This window comes from Garra rufa, chromosome 3 (genome assembly GCF_049309525.1).
Source record: "Garra rufa chromosome 3, GarRuf1.0, whole genome shotgun sequence".
Taxonomy (NCBI): Eukaryota; Metazoa; Chordata; class Actinopteri; order Cypriniformes; family Cyprinidae; genus Garra; species Garra rufa.
Window position 1 is genome coordinate 33666002 of NC_133363.1, and position 21042 is coordinate 33687043.

The 21042-nt window shown below is 38.5% G+C and overlaps 1 protein-coding gene across 2 annotated transcripts in view; it reads left to right on the forward strand.

The window, feature by feature from the left end:
• The window catches only part of nhsl2 (NHS-like 2), a 125641-nt gene that overhangs the window by 39044 nt on the left and 65555 nt on the right, over positions 1 to 21042 (forward strand). The window lies entirely within an intron of this gene.

Sequence of the window (21042 nt, forward strand, 5' to 3'; positions counted from 1 at the left end):
CTTTATGTAGTAAGTATACAAATATCAGTGTACTAGTAGTATACTTTTAAGTGTACTATTTTAATACTCCTTGGGACTAAATTGGCCCACTTTTTAGTATGTAAAAGTATACTTTTCAGTATACTTTAAGTATAACTGTGGTAAACTTTAAGTACACAACTAGTTTACATCTCTGTTTTTAGTTTGTACTGCAAGTATACTAAAAGTGAACTAGGTATACTGATTTGTTTACTAATTAAATACTTTTTTATGCATTTTTAATACACTTTGAAGTATAGTCTCAGTAAACTACTAGTTTAGTAATTTTATACTGCATTTTATACTTACTGCATAAGTATACTCATAAGTTTTCTTTAAGTGAACTTTACATCATACTTTAAGTATACTACTATATCCCTATTAAGGTATTAATTTGTATATATTTTGTTATATATATATATATATAACATACAAAACATTAAAGGAAAGAACAGGGTATCTGCTTGTAAACAAAAACATTTCATTCTAGCTTCATGCATTCTTTTTTTATAAACACTTGAATGTGGGTAAGTTTTCAAAAAGACTATTCATGATAATCAAAACGTAGATGGAGTCGATCAACACCCCAAAGCTTGACAGTCATTATAACCTCTTCATGGGTCAACATTTTACTCCATAACGTTACACAGTTTTACATATCTATAGTTTTGATGCTGTTTTATGTCTGACGATTGTGTTAGATTATATGTGGAAGCATCTGTTGTTTCGGTTTCTTCTTCACTTGTGTTTAAGAAAAACTACAGAAGCCCCTAGCATATAACAATGAAAACATGGATTCTTAGAGCACAAGTAGAGCTCAAGTAGAGCTTCAAGTATAAGTCAAGTATACTTAAATGTCATTTTAAGTATATTTCTGAAAAGTATATAAAGCACTTTTCTGAAAGTACATAAAAAGTAGACTGAAAGTATACTTCCATATTTTTAGTTTAAAAGAAGTATACTAATAGCACACTCGGATAAACTTCTTTTTCGTAAGGGTACTGCAAACAGATCTTCCAGAAATTAGCTCCACATAGTTTCTGGGGTTTCTTTAGAATTCGTTTTGGTCTGGTCCTCCATATTCTTTATTTCTTTTCTTCAATAAGGTCTATGTGGTGAGGAGCTTTGGAGGCCTCATCCCCCTCCCCACTAATCTCTCCACAATATTGTTGGGAAATGGCTCCAGAGGACGGAGTGAAAAAGGAGGGAGTGAAACCAGGATAGGAGGGATATAGAAGGCGTTCCCTCCTCCTGGTTCATGGGGTTTTCACAAAGTCTGTAATGAGTTAAAAAACAGAAAAGAAGGGGGGATCTTGCTCCTGTTTCTCCTTCCATTTTTCTCTTCACTCCACCCTCTTTCCCTCCCACCACTCCCTCTTTTTCCTCCTCTGTCTAAGCCCCCTAAACGTGACGGCGTTCTTCTGCACCCCTCACCCTCTGTTGCAGTAGAGCAGAACAGCACACGCTAGTGTCCTTTTCCATTTCCTTTTCCTTTTGTCCTGTGGGAACTAATAAGGTGGCTCATGGTCTATGATCCAGGTGAGTGTTGAACAGGTAAACTTTGTTTTGAATACACTTCTGAGCCAATAGCTTGCTTGTCAGAATGAGATAAAAGAGTCTGAAAGTTTTGCCCTCAGTGACTATTTTTATTATTTTCTTGCCAATGCAACTTCTGTTTTTTAAGTCCTAGAGATTACTTCCACAGGTTGAGAAATGAGCTTTTGATGGAGTCTGTGGGATTAAAGCTGTTTTTTGCAATTATTGAAGAGACTACGACAGTGAGAGGAAAGAGTAGATTTACAGTTATATTTTTATGACTAACGACTGACTAGCGACAGAAAATTCCCAGCATCGAGGCCTTTGGAGAAGTTTGTGTACGGAGCTGATGATTGACAGCCGGCGTATTGTAAGAGCCAGAGGGAAGAGAGATGTTGTGAGAGATCTCACAAGCTGTTGGAGTAATGAAACCTGCTGTGCTATCAGAGTTTCTCCTCCCTTTACTGTTTCTGTTTCCCGTGTAGGAATGAAGTAATGATTTTTGTGCAACTCTGCAGGTTTGGCAGAAGGTGCTGAAACTAAAGATGCTGATGCAGCTGATTGAGGGAGCAGAATATGTTATGACCATAAGACAACTGTGAAGTAATGCCAAACTTATTGAAACCAAGTCGGTGTGCTGGGAGAGATGTCATATCTCATCCTAATATACAGTTTTATATAATCATTCACCTTGTTTTCATTAGCACAGTTCTGCTGGAGGTATAATCAGAGAAACACAGCATACAGATGTTCCCTAAAGCATTTTACTCTTTAACTGCATTTCACTCACTGTTAGTGTCAATGTCAGTCAAGCATTTATGTGAAGATTAACAATATTGCTGTTGTCACATTTAATCGTGGCAACAGCTGGTTGATGTGCTGCACAGGGTCACATTGTAGCTGCAGTCACGGCTGTCAGGCCATCACGTACAGTGCTTTATTAAAAAACAGGTTCAGATTCTTGTTATACCTTGTTGAACCCCTAATTAATAATGTGGAAATAAAGATAATGGGTTTTTCTTCAACTATATGGGCACATTAAAAGGATAGTTCAGCCAAAATTAAAACATTGATGCTTCAAAACGTTTCAATTGAGGGAGATTTGTTTTGAAGGTTTTTAAAGTCTTTAAAGGGGTCCGATTATGCTTTTTCACTTTTTGAATTTTTGTCAGTGTGTGGTGTGTATGTTTGGGCATAAAAAACATCTACAATATTATAAATCTCAAAGTCCACTCCAAAGGGAGATTTAGCCTTTTCAAGAACTGCAACGAACGGCTCGTTTGAATATCGTTTGAAGCTCATTGGAATATCATTCAAATATATCCCGCCTACGGAAATTCGAATTGCTGGCGGTTAGGGAGGAACGAAGTGGGGGATTAGCCTAAATTTAGCAATGTAGCATGGGCAGCTGCTTCTGGGATGCTTCAGTGAGCCGTAGGGTGTCTGGTATAAACGCAAGCATTGACTTAAGTGGCTGCGATCTGCTCTGGTCGCCGTGTCAGAGCCGCTCCGTTGACGTGTGTGGTCTAGAGGGTTGAAACACGTGCGGAGCCACGGCTGATATAAACACAAGCATTGACTAGAGTGACGATCATCGGTTACCGTGTCTGAGCCGTGGCGTAGACGTGTGCAGTGTGTGGAAAGTGATTTATTTATCATACAGTATAGATAGCTTCACTAGTCTTATGCTGGAGCTTGTTTCAGCTTGTTTCAGCTTGTTTCAATTAAATACATTAGCACAATAATGATAATATCATGTATCAGCGATCTTGCAGGCTGATGATAGGACCAACACTACTGTAGCGTATTATTTACTCACCCTCCATGCATCCTAGGTGTATATGACTTCCTTCTTCTTTTAGACGTATGCAATCGGATTATATAAAAAATTATCCAAGCTTTAGAACGGCATAGACTGAACGACATAGACTGGTGTTGCTCTCCATCAGTCCAAAACAAGCCCAATAAAGTATGTGCGTGTGTGTCAGTAAAAGCCTCCTGTAGCGAACCGATGCGTTTTTGTAGGAAAAATATCCATATTTAAAACATAAGAATCACTTTAATCTAGCTTGCGCCAACAGTTGTACATGGAACTTGCTGCTTTGGGAAGGGGCGTGACAGGACTGAAACGCCGCTCAAGCTGTTCGCCAATTGCAACGCAGTGGGACTGCTAACCAATCACAACACATTTCCGCTGCCTGCGAAATCGCATACTTCCCTACTATATAGTATGCGAAAAACAGTATGCAAGGCGAGTAGTATGTCCGAATTTATAGTATTCGAAATACAGTAGGCGAGAAGTACCCGGATGACCTACTGCTTCCGCCCGAATTCTGTAGTACGCATACCATGGAGACTTGGAAAGTGGAGATGCATATACGTGACAACATCAACAAGGCAGATGTAGTACGTCCGAATTCCATTCATACTACCCATATTCATACGAACATACTTTTTTAACAGTCAGGAAGCACGTTCAAATTTAAATGTAGTGCCTACTGAAGCAGTATGCGATTTCGGACGAAGCTTTCATTTTTCAGAAGGCGGGAATAGCTAGGGAGAAAGCTATTGTAATAATGTAAATTATGTGAAAAATAATGTGTTTTTTCGGAACCACCACGCATGAGCGCATGTTCTAGTGCACTTTTGTAAAACAGCATAATAGGACTCCTTTAAACATATATTTCAAACTCTTGCTAGTTTATTTACCGTAATTTCTGTGCTAACAATATCAAACAGTGGACCTACAACCTCTTTTTTTCTGAAATGAATAATATTTCTCACCACAGTGTTGTTTTAAAATGGTGATTGGTGTTTAATCACTGTGATGTAATGTTAAAAATAAAATTTTAAGCATGTTCACATTTTTGATGGGTATTTATATTTTATAGTTAAAAGTCTGGGATGTGAGTAAAACGATCGATAAATTCAAAGTCGTAAAAGAAGTAAAAGTAAATTATGAAAATCATAAAAAGAAAGGAGCTGAAATCTGTTAAAAGTGCAGATACAACATACATTTTACGTGATGTTTAGGCATGAGTTTGAGGCAGGACTACACTACCAGTCAAAAAGTTTTTTTTTCTTCTGCTCATTAAGCCTGCATTTATTTGATCAAAAGTACAGCAAAAACAGTAACATTTTTGAAATATTTTTACTATTTGAATATATTTTAAAATGTAATTTATTCCTGTGATCAAAGCTGAATTTTCAGCATCATTATTTTAGTCTTCAGTGTCACATGATCTAATAAGCTAATTTGCTGTTCAAGAAACATTTATTATTAGTATTATTATCAATATTTAAAACAGTGAAGTAAATGTTTTCTGGTATCTTTGATGAATAGAAAGATCCAAAGATCAGCATTTATCCGAAATAAAAAGGTTTTGTAACATTATGCATTATGCCAAAAGCTTGGAGTTTTTTTTGAGAATGATAGAAATCAATACTTTTATTTAACAAGCATGCTTTAAATTGATCAAAAGTGATAATAAAGACATTTATAATGTTACAAAATATTTCTATTTCAGATAAATGCTGTTTCTATTCATCAAAGTAATTATACTCAGCTGTTTTCAACATAATAATAATAAAAAATGTTTTTTGAGCAGAATATTAGAATGATTTCTGAAGGATCATGTGACTGGCAATGATGCTAAAAATTCAGCTTTATAATCACAGGAATAAATTACACTTTAAAATATATTCAAAGAGAAAACAGTTATTTTAAATAGTAAAAATGTCAATATTGTACTGTTTTTGCTGTGCTTTAGATCAAATAAATACAGACTTAATGAGCAAAAGAGACTTCTTTAAAAAACAAAAAATCTTACTGTTCAAATACTTTTGATTGGTACTGTATATTTTTTTCAAACAATGGAAGCTGGAGGTGGTAGGAGTTTGGGAAATTTCTTTGAACAATAATAATTTTGCCAATTACATTTTGTACTGCTAGTGGCACAGAACAATTATTGTTCAAATATTTAAAGTTTAGAAAGCTTGTTGGCATTACGCTTCACAGTCATTTCACAGTTAAAGCGCAAGCCTCAAGACACAGCCTAAATAGTTAGAGTAAATATTTATATATTTAATGAGTGTAAATGAGCTGTGTTTTTGCAGAGGCAATACTAAACATACACTGCAGAGCTATGAGGCACAGAAATTATAGCATTCCTGCAAAATCAGCCAGTACTTGCTGAAACTACACACACACCTGCTCAAACCCTGACAACATAAGCCTGCAAGACGACTGACAAACTGTTCTATGAGACTTTGTTTATACGTGTGAAGATCCAGCATTTGGTTTCTCTCAGTTGCTGTCTTTCTCTCTGAACAGAGTGTCTTTTGTTAACTGTTAGATTCTTCTTACGAACTCTTGTTTAACAATGTATGTATGTGTGCGTCTGTGGTTCAGACATACAGAGAGTGAGAGCGTTTCTGTGAGAGTGCACGTCATTCTCTGAGTATACAGATCACATACACAACGGCATAGTTGAGAAAGCAAAGACATTTATCAGCACCCTGTCACCAACGGGCTTATGTAATGGAGTATGTGAGTGTGTGAGTTGAGGGGACAAATCCATGGTTTCTCTTTCATAACTAAATGACTGGGGCACCCCAGTGATTGTGCCAGGAGCTTCTGGTAAGCTCAATTTAGGATTGCTTCTGTGTGGAAATGTGATTTGATGAAACATCGTAACAAAAGATCAAGATCAGGGGTTTTCAAACTGGTGTCTGGGAACCTCTGGGAAGCTGCAAGGGAATAAAGTAAATTTAATAAGTGTAATAGTGTTTTAGTAGCTCAAACATCTGGTCATGGTTTTGATTTCCAGGGAATGAATGAACTGATCAAATGTCACACCTTAAAGGGATAGTTCACCCAAAAATGAAAATTCTGTCATTAATTACTCACCCTCATGTTGTTCCAAACCCGTCAGACCATTGTTCATCTTCGTAACACAAATTTTTGATGAAATCCGAGAGTTTGTCACTGCATAGACAGCAACACAACTAAAACGTTTTATGGCGCATGAACGCATGTCTGACACAGAAGAGAAGAAATTATTGATTAAAGTCATTTTTTTTTTTTTTGGCCACAAAAGGTATTCTTGTAGCTGCATAAAATTATGGTTGACACACTGATGTCACATGGACTATTTTAACAATGTTCTTACTACATTTCTGGGCCCTGAACTTGTCAGTTGTGTTGTTGTCTATGCAGGGTCAGAAAGCTCTCAGATTGAATCAAAAATATCTTAATTTGTGGTCCCAGGATAAACAAAGGTCTAACGGTTTTAGAATGACATGAGGGTAATTAATGACAGAATTTAGATTTTTGGGTGAATTATCCCTTTAAAAACAATGCAAGTGTTTTGGATAAAAGCATCTACCAAATTTCAAAATTACAGTTTAATTCTGTTTTTTAAATTTAATTGCATTTATTTTATTCTGTTGACAGTTGAGGTCAAAAGTTTACATACACCTTGCAGAATCTGCAAAATGTAAATTTTTTTACCAAAATAAGAGGGATCATACAAAATGCATGGTATTTTTTAAATACTGACATGAATTTAGGTATTTGACATAAAAGACGTTTACATATAGTCCACAAAAAATAATAGTTAATAAAAAAAAAAAAATTATAAAAATGACCCCGTTCAAAAGTTTACATACGCTTGATTCTTAATACTGTGTTGTTACCTGAATGATCCACAGCTGTTTTTTTTTTTTTGCTTAGTGATAGTTGTTCATGAGTCCCTTGTTTTTCCTAAACAGTTAAACTGTCTGCTGTTCTTCAGAAAAAATCCTTCAGGTCCCACAAATTCTGTGGTTTTGCAGCATTTTTGCGTATTTGAACCCTTTCCGACAACAGATGTATGATCTTGAGATCCACCTTTTCACACTGAGGACGACAGAGGGACTCATGTGCAACTATTACAGAAGGTTCAAACGCTCACTGATGCTCCAGAAGAAAAAAACGATGCATTAAGAACCGGGGGTGTAAACTTTTGAACGTGTGCATTTTTCTTATTTTGCCAAAACATTATATTTTTTCATTTAGTACTGCCCTTCAGAAATTACAGAAGATACTTACATGTTTCCCAGAAGACAACATAAATTAAATTTACCCTGATCTTCAAATTTAAAAAGCTCTTAATGCATTTTGTTTCATTGTGGACTATATGTAAACGTCTTTTATGTGAAATATCTTATTCAGGTCAGTACTAAATAAAAAATAACATGCATTTTGTATGATCCCTCCTATTTTGGTAAAAATATTTAACATTTTGGAGATTCTGCTAGGTGTATGAAAACGTTTGACCTCAACTGTACATTTAATACTTATTTTATATAGTACATGATAGAGAGAATAGAGATTGTTATAATTTATATTTCAGATATTTTATATAAGCTATCATCCACAGGTTTGAGATCTTAAAATTTTTTGAAGTCTCTCCTGCTCACCAATGCAGCATTTATTTGATCAAATGCAGTAAAAACAGCAATATTGTAAAATATATTTACAATCTGAAAAAATAAGCATATATTATATAGTTAAAAAATGTAACTAAATCCCTTAATAACAAAGCTGAATTTTCAGCATCATTACTCCAGTCTTCAGTTTCACACGACCCTTCAGACTATTTCTTATTAATATCAATGTCGAAAACAGTTGTGCTGCTTAAAAAGTTCAAAAAGTAACTAAATTGTTCAAAAGTAAGCATTTATTTGAGATTGAGTAACATTTTAAATGTTTACTGTCACTTTTGATCAATTAAATGCGCTCTTGCTGAATAAAGTACACATTTTTTGCAATTTTTTTGTTCGTTATTTATTCATTTTTCAGTTTAAAATAGGAATTTGCACATGTATAATTAGGCCTTTACACAGGCGTATCATCATATTTGCATAAAAATTTTTTCCAGAACAATCTTGATTAATTCCACTCATTATTGCCAATGGATCTGCTTTATGAAATTAGTGTTCCGTATCCCTCATTTTGAGCATCAGACAAACATGAGTCAGAGCCTATATTTCCACCTTTCAAATATAAACAATAGTTAATTATTTGGTTAATCAATCCACACAGTCCACAGCCCTTGCTGTGTTGTCAGCTGTTTTTGCTTGCAAGAAGCAAATCTTCCTGTGCTTCCGTCACTGGCAGCAGGTCAGCTGTCCTCGTTTGCACAGAGACTTTTGATGTAGGATTTGAGCTGCTGCACCCCGCTCTCTGCATCCTATCATAGCGCGAGCTGAACGACAAAACCCAAGTCCCTTTAAACCTCCCCTGCTCTGCATGCAGAACACACTCCTCCTTCTCATTCAGATAAACTGAGCAGTTTAGCTGGAATTACAATCCCCTAATCCAGCGCTGCATGGAGGAGTTTAAAAGAGACGAACAAACAGAATAATCAATTGAAATGAATAGAATGAAATGAGAGTTTGAAATACATAAATAGATGAAAGAGAGTCTGAAAACGAGATTAAGGCACTAAAGTACGGTTTTATAGACGATAGTCGAGCACAGAGGAGAATTAGAGGAGTTGAAGCGCTGTAGAGGTGTGTGTGTAATCCAGCGGGTGGATGGACAGTTAGGGGATGTAATCTGCCATGTTCTTGCTGCTCTATGCCTGCAGCAGTTGAGTCGGATTATTAATCCCCAGCCAATTATTACAAATCTCAATCTGCAGCCAGATGTCCACTGCTCCAGATTCAGCTTCCTGATGATAAAACGTGAACCGTCACACATACATACACACCTCTCAGTGACAGCAGGACATCTGATTCCATGCTATAAAACAGGAACAACAGGATTGGTGTTGAATGAGAGTGTTGATTGACACGGTACTGATCTGAACACACTCTGGATCTGCACTAAGGTACCGTAAAACCCAATTTATCCCCTTTGTTCTGTTCCCTGGATCCACCAACCAGTGTTTTTCACTCTTTGCTTCCAGCACTGTGTCTGTGATTCAGTTTGGAGAAAGCCACCAATCTAGATATAATAAGACAGCAGTTTATTTGTTCTGTGGAGTTAATAGACATGATTTGGTTAGCTCATTTCATCTGAAGGCAGAGGTGCTCGCACACACCGGTGGACGTTAGGTGCCGACTACTGTTCACGTTCCAGAGAGGAAATGTGACGGCATGCACATCCGCTGATAGTCCCCAGGGGCCGCTTTTATCTTTTTTATCTGATTTTTATTAACTCTATAAAAAAACAAAACACTACAGCAGGTGATTATAGAGCTTAGAAGGATATTATGAGAGGAAAAGCTCAGTGGGATAATCAGCAGGTTTATTTTAGTATTACTTTTATACTATACTATACTATATAATTTTTCAGAATTATTTGTATTTTTTAAGTTTTTATTTTAATATAAGTTTTAGCAATTTTGTTATGTGTTTCATTCATTTTTTATATTTATTTAATTAGTTGTGTATACAGTAACTATATTTTTTTATTTTTAGTGTTTTTAACAGTGTTGGTGGTAACACATTACTTTACAAGAATTTACAAGAAAATATCGTACTTTTTACTTTTTCAGTAGCTTTCCAGTAACTTTTCTCATTTTCTGACTGACAGCTCTCATTTCAAACTAACATTTACGCTTCTTTTTTTATTGCTGAAGAGTTTAACTTTCAACTGTACAGACATGAATTTACTTTTCCTTCATCTTGAGGCTCATTTGGTGTGAAAGGTCCAAAAATTGTACTTTTTATATTAAAAAGAAACAAGCAAGCCCTGCCCAGATTTTAAAAGTAACGCAAAATAATGTAAAACATTACTCTCCATAAAAAGTAACAAAGTAATGTTATTAGTTACATTTTTAGGGAGTAACGCACTATTGTAATGCATTATTTTTTATAAGTAATGCTCATTTTTAGTACATCAACTAAATTTGAGTTAGTTGGTATTAGTTAGCATGGAAACATTTCTATTTTTTTAGGTTTTCCATCTAATTTTATTTATTCACACATTTTCATGATAACTCTTTGAAGATTTTCTAGCGTAGTAATGGATGACATTGTTAATGTATTTTGCCTTGCTGGAATAGATCTGCTATGCTGCTGAATTGTTGCTGCTGTTGGTTATTGCTGTTGTTGTAGATTATTGCCGCTGCTGCAAGTACGGGAACTTGTTACTGCCGATGCGGTGCTGTGAGTATTTAAGACATACTGCTGCTGCACAAGTAGTGTACTGTATATAATAACCCATAGCAGATCTATACAGGTAGAACTGGGGAGGTGGATGTTTTTTAGAAGATCTCTGAAAGTGTGCTACAAACTGCTCTAGTGAATAATAACCAGACATTTAATTGTAAAGCAGTAAGCTCATTGGCTGTTTGCGCAACATGATCCAATCAGCTTGTGCAGAGTAGTTCCACGCTGTCATTATCATCAGTTTGTGTTAAGGACCCATCAGCCTGCGCCATCTAGATTGTCATGACAGAACTTGACATTTTTAGTTAGCCATAGTAAGACTGCAGTTGCAGTATTTCGTAGGGGTCACTCTTGAATGTGTGTGGTCTGAGAAAAGGACAAGAAGAGATGACAGCAGAGCTGCTCTGATCTCATCTTACTCTCACATGCTCTCTAGTCCAGCACCAGATGAAAAACAAAAGCTTAGTTTAGCTGTGAAGCCAGCTGTCACTTGCAGCTCGAGAGCAGGACAACCCCCTGTAGTACAGTGATAAGTCATAGACAGCTGGTACTGTATCAGCTCTAATCATTCTGACGGTTTCTCTATGTCTGTATAAGATATCCAACTTGATCTCATGATGAAAATATACCTGTGGGAACTTTTTGCAAGGTGTGAAATATGTACATTTTGTGACTAAAAGAAAGTTTGTTTTTTCCCTACATACATATGGTACGTTTTATGAGCGTTGGTTTTGTATGTGTCACTGCAGTTCTGACTTGAAATGTCCGTTGAGTGGTACTAAAACTCTAATGCACCGTGATGCTTTAAAATAACGTACCATCTGCACTACACCCAAACCTACCTGATAGTATGAACAAGCAAATTTGACATAAAAACGCAATTACAAACATGCTGTTACTGATCCATGGGTCCGTGGGTTGTTTTTCAGTCTATCATTGTGAGTCATGTCTTTCATGGGATTTTGTACCCAAAGATTCCACATCCTAAGTCCAGTTCTGTGCTGGGTGAGCTACCGAGCAAGCTTATTATGTCTGAAAAAGCAAAACATATGGCGCTCTAATCATAACTGTGTACAAAAATGATTACAAATGCTTGCTGTTTTACTGCCTCTAGTGTTCATGTGTGAAAATGCAGTGATATGTACTTATTGGTACGTATGGTTCACATCTTGCAAAAAGGTTCCCACAGATATGTTTTGTCATGAATTCAGGCAGAAGATATCAGTCTTGTTTCTCTCTTCTTATATAAGCACGTCCACTTGAACATATTCCACAAATTAGTGGAAATAGATTCAGCCCTTATGATCAGTGAGCAGTGCTGGAAAGATTTTAGGTGACTTCCACTCAGAAAAGTTTTGTCTTTCTGATGATTTGTCACTCATTTGCATATCTTTTGGCTTCAAAAATTCATCTGCTTTCATGTGATGTAATGAGGTGAAAAGAACAGAGAGCAAGAGGTGTGATCAGTAAGATATGAAACTGTGTTTTTGCGTGATGTTTCATCTTCACTTGACTTGATTGATGGAGGTGCTGCTCACGTGGCTTCTGGTAGCAGAAAGATGTGCTGATTAATGTTAGTGTGAGTTATTTCCATTTAGTCACATCATTGCACACACAAACTGTTTGTGCCAAACAAGTTTATCCAAAAAGAAGATTCTGTCATCATTTACTCACCATCAAGTAGATTCAACCTGACTTTCTTATGCTAATCACAAATGAAGCCATTTTCAAACAGCCGGTTCTGTATATTCCCTCTGTTATTTACTGCCACTTAGCAAAACAGTCTTCTCATAAGTGTCACCAAGCCTTTGTTTTATGTAACAGCATGCTCTGGGCATGTGACTGAAAGGTTGAATCTTATTGGTTGACCAGCTTTATACACAGTGAGATGAACATAAAGCAACATAGGCTCATTGGAAAAATGTGCTTCTATATACATTTCTGCAAAATTGAGAAAACATGCCTATATGTACGAATCACTGCAGTTTAAAATTGAAATTAACACTAGAGGCAGTAAAACTCTGACAACTTTAATTCCTTTTGACACAATTTTAACATTCTTCATGATTTGAAAATTGATACTTTTGAACATTGTCGTCACATGTAAAGCTTCATATGCATGTGTTTTCTAATTCAGCAGCACTTGAGTGATGAAAAGCTCTGGTACGAACTCTGTGATCGACAAAACAGCTTAACTCTGCATAAGGAAGTTAAAATAGCATGGTTGCATCAAAAAATGCATTTTTATATCACTTTTGCATTTGTTAACACTATCGTGAAGGTTTGATTGTTTTAAGTTATATTTCCAACATGATAGCGCAACTGAACAGCCGCAATACATACCTCAAGCAGCGTTATTCAAAACGCAGCAATTTGTGCCTGTACCAACGTAATAAAATGTGCAACGGTTACGTATTGAACGTGTTTTAGCACCACTCTCTGGACATTTCACTTTGAGACTGCTGCAAAATGTGTAGTAAGGTACGTAATTATGGTGTTGCAGAAATGTAAAGGTGCAGCTCCAAAAATTAGAATATCATAAAAAAGTTCATTTTTTGTTTGTAACTTATTTCAAAAACTGAAACTTTTTTTAATATATTCTAGATTCATTACATGTAAAGTAAAATATTTCTAAAGTTTTTAGTTTTAATTTTGATGATTAGCCCGTGGCACGTCTGAGGCACTATAGGACCTTCAGAATGTCTGTATATTGTTGGATTGACTGTTTCTCATCTTTCTCTTGAAAAAAATCCCATAATTAATATCAACGGGGTTCTGGTCAAGCATGTTGGCTGGCCAATAAAGCGCAGTAATATCATGGCCAGCAAACCACTTGGAAGTGGTTTTGCACTGTGGGCAGGTGCTAAAGTCCTGCTGGAAAAGGAAATCAGCATCTCCAAAAAGCTTGTCAGCAGATGGAAGCATAAAGTGCTCCAAAATCTCCTGGTAGATGGCTGCATTGACTTTGCACTTGATAAAACACAGCGGACCAACACCAGCAGACGTCACGGCACCCCAAAGCATTACTGACTTCAGAAACTTCACAATGGACTTGGAGAGCTTGGATTCTCTGCCTCTCCAATCTTCCTCCAGACTCTAGGACCATGATTTCAATATGAAATGCAAAATTTACTTTTATCTAAAAAGAGGACTTTGGATCACTGAGCAACATTCCAGTTAATTTTCTCCTTAGCTCAGGTAACATGCTTCTGACATTGTTTCTGTTTCAGAAGTGGCTTGGTAGTGCTTTTCCTGAAGACGTCTAAACGTGAGGACTCTTGATGCACTAACTCCAGCTTCATTCTACTCCTTGTGAAGCTCTCCCAATTGTTTGAATCGGCTTTACTTAACAGTATTCTCAAGCTTGCGGTCATCCCTGTTGCTTGTGCACCTTTGCGTACCCAATTTCTTCCTTCCAGTCAACTTAGCATTTAATATGCTTTGATACAGCACTCTGTAAACAGCCACCCCATTCAGTAATGACCTTCTGTGACTTACCCTCTGTGTGGAGGGTGTCATTGATTGTCTCCTGGACCATTGCCAAGTCAGCAGTCTTCTCCATTAGTGTGGTTTCAAAGAACAAGAGACACCTGGAATTCATACTGTAGGTATGGTCATTTAATAAAACTTAAATGTAAATATTCTAATATTTTGAGATACTGATTTTTGACTTTCATGAGCTGTATGCTCTGATCATCAAAATTCAAGCAAATTTTTTTTTGAAAGTTTAACTTTTTTAAACAAGTTACAATAAAACAATTAACTTTTTCATGATATCCTAATTTTTGGAGCTGCACCTGTATATAGAGGCACATACTTTCATGAGCCTGGGTTAAAATAAAAAGATTAAAACAACCAATGTTGCCAAGTCTGCATTTTCTCTGCAAAATTGGACTTTAACAATGTTACCGCAGTTTTTTTTTCCGGGGGGTAAAACATGTATTTTACCCCCTGGAATGTGATTTTTACAAGGGGACCGCCCTCGAAGCTACCCCTTGTTTTGTGCTACTTTTAAGTAGCAATTGGCTGAGTTTTGTTGTGAAGACCTGGCAACCCTGAAAACAAAAACAAAAAAAATGTCTCACATTGACAGTATGTTAATATTAGTTTTGGCCTGAACAGACAAATTAACAGCCAAATAAAATAATTAATACAAATGTTTATTAGACCAAATTTTGTGTGAACAGGCCCTAGTATTTTGTAACATGTAAAACATGATATATATAATTCAGTACAGTCTCAAATAGTTGTTAATTCATATAAACATTCTTCGTTTGATTTGTAGATTTGTTCCTCTTTTGCTTGAATTCACAAGTTTGTGTCAAACTTAAAGATCATGTTCTCCAGCATTATTTGAAATGATCCGAAAAGCATCTTAACCTTTTTAATATGATCAAATACAAGTCACATAATCAATGTGATTTGATTAGTTGATTAGTCGCCTAGAAATGTGTGAATATTTCATATTTCCTATTAATTCGATATCTTTCTTCTTCGTTTTAAATGTTTCAAAACCCAAAACATTCTGTTGAATTCCAGGCTTAAATTAGAATCTCAGATTTTCAATGTGGTCTCAGTCTTTTGAACTCCACTGTATAAGAGCAACATAAGTATTCATGAGTGCGCATGAATGTGCATGAATAGTACATGAACAGTCTTTTGTGTGTGTAATGGTGCAGTGTGTTTACTCAGGTAATGTTATTGTTAGTGTGTGTGTTTGACCTCAGATTGCCCTATGCAGAGTGCTCAACAACCGAGCCAGTCTTTGCCTGTGCACTTCCTCTGCCCCTTCCTTCCTCTCTCTCTCCTGTTTTTAAAGGAAGGCTGTTTGATCACTGTAGAGGGTCCTGGAAACACTGACATGGTATTTGAGGTGAAAGAGTAAACCCTGTCTGTGTTTGGGCTTGAGGGGGAGAGTGCCTACAGGTATAAGGAGGTGTTTTAGAAATGTCTAAGAGAACAAAAAGATATTTATATCCAGTGGAAGTGTATTGTCGCTGTGTGTGGAAAAAAAACAGAAAGAACTTTGTCTTTGTATACAGTAGTCAACATTTGAAGTGGATCAAAAAAGTTAATCAAAGTTGTCCCAAGACAAGATCGGGTATTGTTTTGGTTTTAGGACAACTTTGATGAAAGCTTTTGATCCACTTCAGATGTTGACTACTGTATATTTGATGACTATTATATTAAATCCCATTTTACTGATTAGTTTAGTAAAAATAGATTAGTAAAAATGTCCAATAATAGGATGTTACTAGTTGTCGACTGACATATGACCGATATAACACCAATATGTTGGCCGATATTTGACATGGTTTAAATTATCTGTGGGAACTTTTTTCGCAAAGCAACAAAATACGTACTGCCCTGTAAGTTTCGTGACATATTCGATGTGAGTGGCACTAAAAGAGTGTTTATATTTTGACTTGAAACATCCGAATGGCATAATAACTCCAATGAACAAAACTGAATGTGATGTAAAAACGTAACCGAAGCATGCCGTTTTAGCTTGTTTTTCGGTCTCTCATCTTTTAGCTCTTTCATTGTGAGTTATATTTTTCACAGGGCTTGTACCAAAGGATTCCACATCCTAAGTCTCTAATTCTATGCCAGCTGAGCTACTGAGCAAGCTTGTTACATCTGGAAAGCAAAACATATACAGCTGTAATCATAACAGTATACAAAAATTATATTACAAGTGTTCACCGTTTTACCACCTCTTGTGTTTTATTTTCTGTTGGAAACTGCAGTGATATGTAATTATTGGTACGTATTTCGTGTTTTGCGAACAAATTCCCACAGGTACGTTTCCCACACAAGAGGGTTTGGCTTTCACTGGACATGCACAAGTGAGCAACTTCAAACTATGCAACTCTAAATACAGTATAGGGTGAACACATGGCTATTTTAGAAATGTAAACTCTTTTTAAAGGTGCCATAGAATGGAAAACGTACTCGGTTACTCTCGTAATCTCGGTTCCCTCAGATACGGGAACGAGTACTGCGTCTGAAAGACGCTATGGGAAAAGCTCCTTTTTCTCCGAGACTGAAGCATTTTCAATAACACAGTGTAACTGCACGGCCATTGGTTCGTGCAGTGAGTAAAAAACGAACCAATGGCTCGGCAGCGGAGCTGCACAAGCATATGGCGACGCTTCGTGCCAGATTCCGCCAAATGGGCCGGAGTAACTGGCTATATAAGCGTGCGTTTCGCCATAGGATCTCAGGTTACTTCAACTGAAGCGACGACTGAGTCGTGCGGCTACATAGCACGGCTAGCAACGCAGTACTCGTTCCCGTATCTGAGGGAACCGAGGTTACGAGAGTAACCGAGTACGTTCCCTTACAATACTTCACTCGTACTGCGTCTGAAAGACGCTATGGGGAACCAGTACAATCCCGCCGTGCTATGATAGAGGAATGACTAATCATGGCCCTAACATCTGAGGGCTAGTATGGACCATCTTTCACAATCAGGCTAAGCTAATAAGCATTCGTTCCAGAAAAATAGTACCGTTTGGAACTCACACAGAGGGCCAAGATGTACCACATACTAATTATGCACTGGTCACAGTTATCCATTCATGCAGCATCCATTCAAGGACCCAAGCCTGCAAGGCCGGGACATCTAGATTATAAAATCTAGCAAATGTGGACGGCGAGGCCTAGCCGGCCTCCGCACAAATTTCTGCAATAGAAACGCCACTGGACCACGCCCAGGACGAGGCGATGCCTCTAGTCGAATGGGCTCTCACTCCCATGGGCCATTGCAGGCCCAAGGACGAGTAAGCCAGCATGATGGCTTCCACTATCCATCTGGATAACCTGTGTTTCATGACCAAACACCTTTTGTTGTGGCCCCGGAAACATACAAACAGCTGTTCAGACTGCCTGAAAGCAGCTGAACGCTCTACATAACTCCTCAATGCCCTGACAGGACAGAGGAGATTACAGTCTTGGTCTTGCTCCGAAGGAGGAAGCGCCAAGAGGCTAATAATCTGGTCTCTGAACGGAGTCGAGAGACTTTTAGGCAAATAACCATGTTGTTGGGCCCGAACTCCAGGCATATCGGGTTAACAGAAAGAGCCTGCAGGTCACCCATATGTTTTACTGATGCCAATGCTAATAGCAGGGCAGTCTTAAACGTCAAAGGGCGAAAGTCAGTGGACTGAAGCAGCTCAAAGGGAGGGCCTCTTAGAGCCCTCAACACCGTGGGCAGGTTCCACAAAGGGACTGTGAAGGAGCGAGGTGGATAGAGCCTCCTTGAACACTTCAAGAAACGAACGACCAGATTGTTCTTTCCCACAGATTGACCGTCCCTAAGGTCATGGAATGCTGCTGTGGCTGCTACATAGACCCTGAGCTTGGAGGGAGATCATCCCTATCCAACAGCTGCTGGAGAAAAGACAATATCACTGATATGTCACATAAATTCGGGTCTGCACCGCGGGTGGAGCACCAAGTGGAAAAGACAGACCATTTAAGGCCATAGAGCTGACTTGCAGATGGTGCTCTAGCATGAGAGATAGTACTCAAGATATTCGCCGCGAGCAAAGCAGATCCAGACATAAATACTCGTAGTGAGAGCGTGTCTGTCTCAGTGCACGCAGCCTCAGCGTGGGCGTGGCCCAGGCGAGAGGCGCATTGAAATATGAAGCTGTCAGCAATTTAGAATCATAGGTGACAGCGTTCTGCTCCGATTTGCTCATAAGGATAGAGCCGCTCGATAAAGTGAGAGACACAGATCCTCACGTAACACACTGGCAGATCAAAGCTGCATAGACAGTGACGCATGCCGGCGTTAAATCACTGAAGTCTGATCGCGCGTTCACCGTTTCTTTCTCGGGGGTAACTTGGAGAAGAGAAATGCGGGGCGACTCCCGCGAGCGAAACAGCTACAGACTACTTAATGAAAGCAGCTCGCCTCATTGAGCGCAGCATAAGCGACGCATACACAAACGCGAAGCTGTCAGTAATGTGACACCGCTTTGCTCAGATCTGCCCGAGAAGATTAAAGCCACTCGCTGTAACGAGTGCCTCTGATCCTCGCGAGTAACACGCTGGCAAATCAATAAAGCACGCAGAATGTTTGTCGGCATGAGAATGCTCATGTCTGATCGCTCAGCTAACAATTCGCTGTTGCTTTCTCCGAGATTACTGGGAGGATAGGAACATATGAGGCGGAGGCGCCTTCTGCGAGCGAACTGGGGCAGACAGCTTTCCTAGTGGAAGCTGTCCGTTTCCCTTAGCAACATACACACAAACGCGAAGCTGTCAGATCAAAGTGCAACGAGAAGAGCGAACGCGCGGGCTCAGTGCCGGCGTAAGATCGTTCAGACCCTGTTGCTTAGCTCCCTAACTCCGCTGTCTCTTTCTCCGAGCCTTGCTGAGAGAGAAGAAATGGGAGAACGGGGTTCGCAAGCGAAAGGGTGAGACTCATACTGTTAGTGGAGAGCATTCCGTCTCAGCGAGCATGTACTCACTGCCCTTTCTGCATCGTGCAGAGCCCTGCATGAGCCACTCGCATCGCGACATGTACAACAACGTCGCTAGTAAATATGCTCTTATAGAACTTACCTCTGGAATAAGTTCTTGTAGACTTGCCGGATGGCGGCAGGGGATCAGCTGGGACCGCTGCTGATGCGAAGCTGAAGGCGGCGGAGAAGTGGCGAAACAGCCAAGCAGAGGGTTGCTCGTTCAGCTTGATCCGCTGTGAAGGCGTGTCAACGGCGAGCAGCATCTAGTGTCGTAGATCAGCAAAAAAAAAAACGTCGCTGAAGGAGAAAAAATCTGAGATCCTATGGCGAAACGCGCGCTTATATAGCCAGTTACTCCGCCCCATTTGGCGGAATCTGGCGCGAAGCGTCGCCATACGCTCGTGCAGCTCCGCTGCCGAGCCATTGTTTCGTTTTTTACTCACTGCACGAACCAATGGCCGTGCAGTTACACTGCATTATTGAAAATGCTTCAGTCCCGGAGAAAAAGGAGCTTTTCCCATAGCGTCTTTCAGACGCAGTACGAGTGAAGTATCGTAAGGGAACTGTATTTACCTTGGCATAGTTGAATAATAACAGTTCAGTACATGGACATGACATACTATGAGTCTCAAATACCATCGTTTCGCAAATAAATCTAGTGTTTGCAAAAGACCACCGAAAAATAGGTCAATTCAAAATAACACCGACTATTACACAATAGTCCCAATCGTTAATAGTTACGCCCCCAACATTTCCATTGCCCAATCATCAGACGATCTCCAGAAAGGCTATTGTGAAAAAACAAAGCGAGGACAATAGCAAAAATGGCAGATCACGGGAATAAATGTTATGTTCCAGGCTGTGAAGGAGATATTAAGTGAAGGAATGGGTTGGTGTTTGTACTCAGAAAGGCGAGGAAAACAAATAATGCGTTCTTATAAAATAAGACGAGCCACTGATGGGACATGGTTAGCTTCTTGGTAGCGCTAGCCTGTTACATTGCAGTACATAACATTTCACTTACCACATAAACAGAGTAAGGAGAGATGACTGCGCTGATGATGGCGAATGATTTGCAGATCCTTATCCCTGCTGACAGCATCTAAACTTGTCAATTGTGGTAACTACTGTAGTATAACGTTAAGTGCTTGCAATCGCCAATCTCAAAAGTGACAGCGAAAGTTATTGAGCATTCAAAAAGGCAGTTTCAATGCCGCGTATATTAATAGCAGCTCGAGTTTCGTAATTAAATATATATTTCCTCCATGTGTCTCCTTACTGCTGTGAGAGAGCGAGCTGCTCTGTGAGACAAACTTGTAAAACCGTTTCCTATGCCATATACCTTCTATGTAGATATCAGAGAACAATTTGAAATATTGTATCAATGCATTCTATGACATCTTTAAAGATCTTTGTTAAGTGTGCACACACATTTCTTTGACATATTCATGTCTCACTTGATCTCCACTGCGGTCTCTATCACTGACACCGGATCTTCACCCTTCACTAACCGCAAGTTAATCAGTTGGTAATTGTGACTGATGGTAATGTTGTCCTCCAAAGTATACTACAATGTGATTGGCTACCTTAAATTAGACTATTCTTCTGTGACAGAAGACTGTTATTTGCTCTGTCACACAGTAATAAAGACATTTTAGGAAAGATGAAATATGGGACAAAACCTAAAGTTTTCTTAGTGCCAGGACTTTAAAATTAGGCTGAAATATGGGACTGTGCTAGGATGTCTGATCACCCTAAGTTTCCCACTGTCTCAGATTAATTTCCTATTCACCGTGTACTATATGTAAATTTAGTGTTGCTTGATCCTTATTTGAGAATGTATTATTCC